This window comes from Nicotiana sylvestris, chromosome 2 (genome assembly GCF_000393655.2).
Source record: "Nicotiana sylvestris chromosome 2, ASM39365v2, whole genome shotgun sequence".
Classification (NCBI taxonomy): Eukaryota; Viridiplantae; Streptophyta; class Magnoliopsida; order Solanales; family Solanaceae; genus Nicotiana; species Nicotiana sylvestris.
Genome location: NC_091058.1, coordinates 199,796,961 through 199,806,188, shown reverse-complemented (window position 1 = coordinate 199,806,188; position 9,228 = coordinate 199,796,961).

The following is a 9,228-nucleotide window of genomic DNA, read 5'->3' as shown; positions in this document are numbered from 1 at the left end:
AATGGCTGTTTGTTTAAGTTTTGCACAAACGTGTTTTTGAAAAGAGATTTTTACATTCTTATACAATATTTGAAACTATATTATCCTCCCTACTCAAGTTTTACTATAATTACATTTTATATACCCAATTACCATTTATGTACATTTTAAGGGAATTAATGATAATAATTAGTGTCCTAGAATCACTCTATATCTTCCACCACCACCCCCCCCCTCATGTTTCTCTCTCCACATCACACCCCCTCCCCATGTATCTTGCACAAGAGAGCAGTAATTTCATCATTGACAACCATTAAAAAGTTTTGAAACTTTGCTTTTCAAAAAACATTATTTGTTTGAATTGGGTGTTGTTGCAAAGAATTGGGAGTTCTCTCTACGTCTCTGTCTATCTCTCAATCTCTAGTTTCAGTAAAGTAAAGCAAAGGAAAAGAGAGCAGCAATTCCACCATTGGCAGCCATTAAAAAGCTTTGAAGCTTTGAATTCGAATTTGGGTTTTCAAAAACCATTATTTATTTGAATTGGATGTTGTTGCAAACAATTGGGAATATGATTTGGAGTTTATATCTCAATTTAGAGGGTGTTTGGTGAAGACTAGACATGATTTTACCTGAATTTCAGATTGAAACTCGTCGAAGAAGAAGAAGACATGATATACATTATATTTACGAAATTGTAGTAAAATTGTAGAAAAATTATATTCTGTTGTTTATATATTCTGTTTATAATATATATATATATATATATATATATATATATATATATATAATTTAATTATTGTATGAAGGTTGAACAATATTGTATAAAATTTGTATTTAAGTTGTATGTTATTATAGTTGTATTTAACTGGGTAGAAATAATGTATGAAAATTGAATATAGTTGTAGATAAGTTGTATAATATATAATTAGTTGTATAAAATTTGGTTTTACTATGTATAAATCAGATACAAAATATACAAAAGGCATATTGTATAAAATTTATTTTTAAGTGGTATGATATTCCAAAGCTCATGTCACTCCAAGCTTGAGATATCAAATCTTAACATCAGATTCTTGTTGCATAGCTGAAGTACTCTTCAATTCTGACACCAAATTCGACTCTAATTGGACATACATATTACTAGTATTTGAAAGATACACTTTCCACTAACTTTTCGTCCAAACAACGAGCTCAATGACCAACTTGGATGTCGTATTGAGCCAACAAATGATGCCACTTCCTAAAGTAACCGGTTGAAGAACAACGGTAAGTGTCTGTTCAAGCACAATTCCGGAACTTGCTTCAGCTAGATCAAATTCATTCGAGACCAAATGCAATCTCTGAGAGTGATAAAATCCTATGTAGATAGAAGGTCTGTCCATCAATGCAGAAAGCCCAGCTTTGTCTCGGCAAGGAAGCAACTTTAGCCATGGAGTGATGTTCTCTGTGCAAACAGCCTCACGGGGCAATATGGAGAGGAGGGGAGAGAGGAAGGGAGAGAGGAGAGAAAGAAGTAAAGGGTGTAACTAAATCCCTTGATTGAAGACACAAATAATGGATTGGGAGCCTTTTAAGGTGGAATGTATATATTTTGTAAACAAAATTTGTGTAGGTACGGTAATTTACTAAACATGAACATTTAGGGTAATAAAGCTTCCAATAGTATATAGTAATGAAAAAATCCCTTTTGAAAAAGAGACATAGAAGAATAACTTTGAAGGAGTTTTTGACTGAAAACGTTTATTCAACTCAGAAAACACTCATTAAACTTCAAAAAGAACTACAATTATTCAAATGTATTCTATTATTTAACCTTATGTGAGCTGCCATGATTGAGATAACATGATTTTAAGTTTCACTATATATCTAGTTATTGTATAGGGTAAAATTTATTTATATTAAATGGTCGCATAACTACGTGACACGTGGAATTGGAGACAGATAGAAGATGAGTTGAGTAAGAACCGAGATAGGGGGCAACAACTGTAGTTGGTATCAGATAAATCCCAAAGGAAGCGTAATCAACAGGAGCAAAACATATGTTTGTCACCAGATGACATTTAATGAAGAATATTCCTTAATATTAAATGCAGGCGTTGCAAAAAACTTTAGTATTTATGGCCTGTCGTGGCACCTTAATCAATGGCCCCTTTATTGTCATTAAAGAGGGGCTTGATCCTAGAATCTTATGCCTAGGTATAGCAATAAATAGTGGCTTCAACAACCATTGTAACATACGAAATCTTGGGCAAAACTTATGCGCTAAATAATACAACTTTATTTCCTGCTTTATATTGCTATTACTTCTGTCCTCGGAGGCATCGTGGAGTCAGATATGTCATCACCTTTGGTTTTTACGTTAAGTCTTATTTGTAATCTAATTTATTTATTATTTTTGGATCAAATCATTTTGCGTATCTATAAATCACGTAATAAATTCAATTTTACCGTTTTACGAGTAAATAATTTAGCGCCCACCGCAGGGCATAGACAGCTGTGTAATTGAGTTGATCCTTGCATCTATTACTAACTCGTTTGATTCTTTATTTCATAGAAAATAAAGATGAAAAATAGCAGCTAACAATGTCAACATCGCACACAATATTGAGGCGCACGAAAATCTGCCTCAATAGGAGGATTCAATCAGTGACATCCGTAACGAGGTGGACATAGCAACTCCGGTCCATGGTAGACAATATCCCCCATATGGGAAATGACTCCCGATGACACTGAGGACGAGCATGTTACGGAAACGGTAAGCATCTTGAGAGAGCAGCAAAAGGCTATCGTGAGCCATCTCTCAAGGAAGGACCAGGTCATGATGGAACTAAAGCAGGCGTTCTCAGGTGCTTCCAACAACAAAAACGGAAGAGGCTCAGCTCCTCCCGGCGCTCCTGCAAATCAAGCGACTCAAAAAGTTGATAATAACACCCCGATGGGTAAGGTCGACTTCGACAGAGTCGGGGGACTGGTAGCGAATCCAGTAACGGTAATAGTAATGATCCCTTCAAAATCGAACTCATGAGATTTATGAGGGAAATGAACGATCAGATGGATCAGAACGCGAAGTAATTCCATGTCACGCCCAGAACCTAGGGGGCGAGACCGACACCCGGTGCCTCACTTATCCTTGTGTACCAACTTGCGACTAAGGAATTCTAAACATGTGATGTCCTAATTTGGCCATGGGCCACATTGCAATACATCTACAAATGCTGACTAAATATCAAAATAAAGCTGGGCCGACAAGGCCGTCATAATTATTGCAGCTGACAAAACAACCAAATATACATACAAGGCCTACAAGCCCAATATATTACACTAGTTGACATGATATGTCTTCAAGCCTCTATTGGTGGATATACTGTGATCGGAACAGCTACATGACCTACTCATAACATATATACATATATACATAAGATATACATAAAAATCTAGACTCGACGACTCTGAAAGGTATGGAGCTTACCGATCAAACTGAACTCGAGCAACACTTAATGAAGAGGTCTACTCGTCTGTCTATCTGAACCTGCACGAATGAAATGCAATGCCCCAAGAAAAGGGACGTCAGTACGAAATAATGTCGAGTATGTAAGGCAATATACTGAAAGCTAAAACTGAACTGATAATATAATAACTACAAGTAGCTGGAAGTCAAAGATAATCTGAAGATATGCTTACCGGCTGATACTGACTCAACTTCACAATATAATAAGTAAAATAGTTGTCCGACCCTATAAGGCTCGGTATATATATATATAAGACAACATTTAGGACCAGATACAGGCACTTTTAGTTTCATGTTATGTCGTTCAGTTTGACCAATTCCCCATCAATATTCATGGATTTGATGAACCGTATTTTCAGGCCCCTTTTAAGATCTGTTCATAATCATATTTATCGGCAATATATATTGGTATATTCTCGTTTAGAGGTTGAAAATGCAGATCATTTGTGTACTGTGCTCAGAATTCTATAAGAAGGGAAGTTGTATGCAAAATTGTCTAAATATGAATTATGGTTGAACTCTGTAGCTCTCCATGAGCATATCATTTCGGGTGAAGGCACCCGGGTGGATACACAAAAGAGTGAGGCATTGAAGACTTGGCCTAGATCCACAACACCGACGGAGGTTAGTAGCTTTCTTACTTTGGTAGGTTATTACAGGGGGTTTGTAGAGGGATTTTCTTCCCTTTCAGCACCTTTGACAAGGTTTTAGGAAGACACGAGAAGGGATAAGAAAAGAGTAGTGAAAAGGTGGCGAGAATGGATAAGTCCTTGGGGTTAAGCTCATGAGAGAGCTGATAGTTTCTCTAAGTTATAGAAGGCTCGGTGCGGCCTGAAATAACTTAAATGAGTCTAAGACTAGTAACATTTACAATAGATGAAATACTACCCTAATAGTGGGATAAGGGTATGATTGTGATGGATAAAGGATGAAGTTTGGGCCTCCGAAGAGGGGAATTTCCTAAATTATAAAAAAAAATTAGGATACCCATGTAAGTTAACTCAGAAGGGAACTAAGTTTCAATGGACCAATCCTTGCGAATGAGTTTCCAGGCATTGAAGGACAGATTAACTTCAGCACCAGTTCTACCGCTCCCAAAGAGGGCCCATGGCTATGTTATCTATTGTGACACTTCAAGTGTGGGATTGGATCGTGTGTTGATGCAGCTTAGTAAGGTTGTAGCTTATGCTTCTGGACAACTAAGTAGGCACGAGAAGAACTACCCGACCTATGATTTAGAGTTAGCCGCGGTTATTTATGCACAAAATATGTGGAGGCACTACTTGTATGGCATTCATGTTGACATCTATACAGATCATAAGAGCCTCCAGTACATCTTCAAGCAAAAGGAATTGAATCTACGTCAAAGGATATAGTTGTAGCTACTTAAAGACTATGATGTTAATATTTTATACCATCCAGGGAAGGAGAACGTAGTAGCCAACGCCCTCAGCCATAGATCTATGGGTCGCCTATCGTATCTACAACCAGAAATGACGGGAATAACCCATAAGGTTCATCAGCTAGCTAGTCTTGGAGTTCAGATACTAGACTCAGGTGATATTGGAATTACTCTTAAGGATATGGCAACATCCTCTTTAGTAGCTGAGGAAAAGGAACATCAGTACAAGGATCCTGTGTTACTTCATTATAGGGATACCACCCTTTAGAAGGAGTAGACACCGTTTGGAATTACACAAGATGGGGTCCTCAGATATCAAAAGACGATTGTGTGTGCCTAATGTTGCAGGGATACGTCGGCAGGTTAGGGAGAAACTCACTATCCTCGTTATTCTATCCATCCAAGAGCAACAAAGATGTATCATGATATCAAGGAAGTGTATTGGTGGGATGGAATGAAAAAGGATATAGCAGAATTTGTTGCCTAGTGTCCTATTTGTCAACATGTTAAGATTGAGCATCAAAAACCCGGTCGATTATTACAGGCTATGAAGATTTTGACATGGAAATGGGAAGTAATCAATATGGACTTTATCGTAGGCTTACCTCATACCCAGCGTAAGTTTGATTCGATATGGGTGATTGTTGACTAACAAAATCAGCCCATTTTCTACTCATTAGAACTACATATTCCTTAGAGGATTATGCGAGGCTTTATATTAAGGAGATAGTACGACTGCATGGTGTCCCTGTATCTATTATCTCGGATAGAGGATCTCAATTTAGAGCTAACTTCTTGAGGTCCTTCCAAAAAGGATTGGGGACTCAAGTAAGTCTTAGTACCACATTTCATTCCCAGACACACGGACAAGCTGAGCGTATTATGCAGACACTGGAGGATATGTTACGAGCTTGTGTAATAGACTTCAAAGGTAGCTGGGATAATCATCTGCTGCTTATTGGGTTCGCATATAGCAATAGCTACCATTCCAACATTCAGATGGCTCCATACGAAGCTCTTTACGGACGAAATTATAGGTCGACTATAGGGTGGTTCGATGTTGGAGAATCTAAATTACATGGGTCAAACCTGGTTAAGCAAGCCATAAAAAAAGTAAAGCTTATCCGGGATCATTTATTGATAGCTTAGAGTCGTCAGAAGTCATATTCTGACGTGCGGCGACGAGAGTTAGAGTTCGGGTTTAATGACTGGGTATTCTTAAAGATGTCATCTATGAAGGGTGTAATGAGGTTTGGCAAGAAAGGCAAACTTAGCCCACGGTATATTAGGCCTTATAGGATCATTCAGAGAGTAGGCCAAGTAGCTTATGAGTTAGAATTGCCCTCAGAATTTGAGCATGTCCATCTGGTTTTTCACGTATCTATCTTACGGAAGTGCATTGGCGATCCTACCCGAGTAGTGCCCACGAATGATGTATAGAATATAGAGGACTTGTCATATGGGGAAAATTCCGGCTGCCGTTCTAGACCGACATATTCGCAAGCTACGGAATAAGGAGGTAACCTCCGTGAAAGTACTTTGGAAGAACGACAATGCGGAAGAAATGACTTGGGAGGTCGAGGAAGACATGAAGTCTAGATATCCCTACTTATTTCCTCCTCCACAGAAGGGTCCGACTAAGACATCATAACCTCAAGGTGCATGAACGAATTCTTGTGCTAGCTATTGTTATTGGTCGTGTGAGGCCATCGTCATTATTAATGATTGTGGTCCTATGTGGCGTTAAATTACTGGGTTACTAAAGAAGAGTTGGTAGTAGCGTTGTTGCAAAAGAGACTCTATCAAGGTTATATAAATCCCGAAGAGGTAAACATTCGAGGACGAATGTTTCTAGGGGGGGGAAGGATGTTACATCTCGCATTTTCGTGCGTTAAAATTTCATTTTCAATTAATCGACGTAGACTTGGGGATTAGATCATCTTGACGTTAACGCATTTATGTTATTTATAACAAGCAATGAATAAGTGTCATGAAGTATGAAAGGTACACGAATTAAAGAGAACAAGTTCCGTTGAAAGTGGCTAATTTGGAATAAAACACGGGTCGAGCGATAATACACGATAATTATGAACTATTACCATGCAAAGTACCATATGACCACGGTAGTATAATATATAAAGTATATATGAAGTATTTTAAAAATAAATAGAATTTTAAGTAATTTGTGATAATTTTTAAATTATGCGGGTAATTGATTAATTACCGGGTAACAGAACATTACCCAGTTAATTAATAAGCGGACAAAACTTAATTAATTACCCAAAAAGAAACATGACAGTAGACTACCATTTAAGCATATGACTCATGGTCATATATGCTTCATACAAATGTAACGTGTAAATCATATAACTCAAAAGAATGAGTCATCTTTTCAAAGCTTGCCTAACACTAAAGTACTAGGTCTCTTTTGGACAAGAAAAATAGTAGCAAGTCCAAGACGTGGTTACAAGTCTTTCATGAAAGACATGGGTATAAGCTTTTGTCTTTAGTACACAAACAAGCAAACATTCAAGGTTCTTGATAAATAGAATTTTATCTCTGATCAAACAAGAAAACATTGGGCAAAAGCAAACTTTTAAAGTTCAACAATTAAGATTAAATCCAGTACACAAAAACGTTAGAAGCAGAACAAATTCGTCCAAGATTTGAAGGAATCCAAGTGTAAATTTCGCAGAAGCAGATTTGTTCAAATAATTCCAGGAACATGTATGTTAAGGCCCTCTCTTATTTCTTTTGGCATGGTCCAAATTGAACTAAAGAAACGAGCAAACACACAGTTTCCATAAATTACTCTATTCATAAAATTATTAGGGGTGTCTATATTCTTGATTCCCCATGAAAAGTATTATTATTTTTTGTTCATGGGTCTCAGAATAATGCGCAGTTGGAAAAGTTTATCAGGAAGGAATATTGAGATTATTACGTATTTTTCATGAATTTCATACATATGCATTGACCCATGACCAGATGGTATTATATACGCGTATATATGTAAATATATATATATAGGATATGGGAAAAGGTTACGACGTTATATATGTACCACCACCTGATCAGCTGGTATACGATGATGATGTTGCCCATTGTGGCTAAAATATGACTCAAACGACATTATATATGCGTATATATGTAAATATATGTATATGAGATATGGGAAAAGGTTACGGTGTTATATGTGCACCACCACCTGATCAGCTGGTATAAGTTTATGATGTTGGCCACAGTGGCCGAGATGATATGATGGGATGCCCTCAGTAACTTCATGATATTATGTACACACATACCTATGCATGGCACGACATTTACACGCACGTGCATGACGTTATAAACGTTTCAGAATTTACAAAGTTATTCAGATTTAAAGATGTGTTTCAGTATTCCATGTCTCATCTATGTCTTTTATGTACTAATTTTCATGCCTTACATACTCAGTACATTTTCCATACTGACGCCCTATTTCACGGGGCATGCGTTTCATGCGCGCAGGTGCAGGTAGGCAAGCTGACGATCCCCCTTCATAGGATCCCTGATCAGTGAGAGTTGGTGTGCTCCACTTGATTCAGAGCTGCTTTGATTTTGGTACGATACGTTTGTATATATATGTATATATATATATATATATATGTATGTATATGGGTATGATGTGGCTCAGTCCCGTCTATGTACAGTTATGTTTCCATTAGAGGTTTGTTGACAGTATGTCTAGTTGGGTTGTATGTGGCCTTGGCGCCTTTCAGTTTTGGATGTATAGTTGTCTATAGCAGCCTTGTCGGCTCGCCCACTGTATTCTGCCTGTATATGTACATATGCCTTGAGGGCATATTTCCTTCTTGTATAATATTTTCATAACTCAGCAGATGTTATTCAGGCTCGTATCTTAGACGCATGCTTAGGGTGTTTGACAGGTAGGAATCAGGCAATCATCGCAGCCCATCGATTTGGGTCGTGACAATAGGAGACTGCCACAGGAATGAAATGAGCTGACTTAGTCAACCTATCAACAATAACCCATACCACATCAAACTTCCTCTGAGTCTGTGGGAGTCCAACAACAATGTCCGTAGTGATACGCTCCCACTTCCACTCAGGAATCTCAATCTTATGAAGCAAACCACCAGGTTTCTGATGCTCGTACTTTACCTACTGGCAATTCAAACACTGAGATACATATGCAACAATATCCTTCTTTGTCCTCCTCCGCCAATAATGTTGTCGTAAATCCTGATACATCTTAGCAGCGCATGGATGAATAGAATACCGGGAACTATGAGCCTTCTCTATAATTATCTAATGAAGTCCATCCACATCAGGCACACAA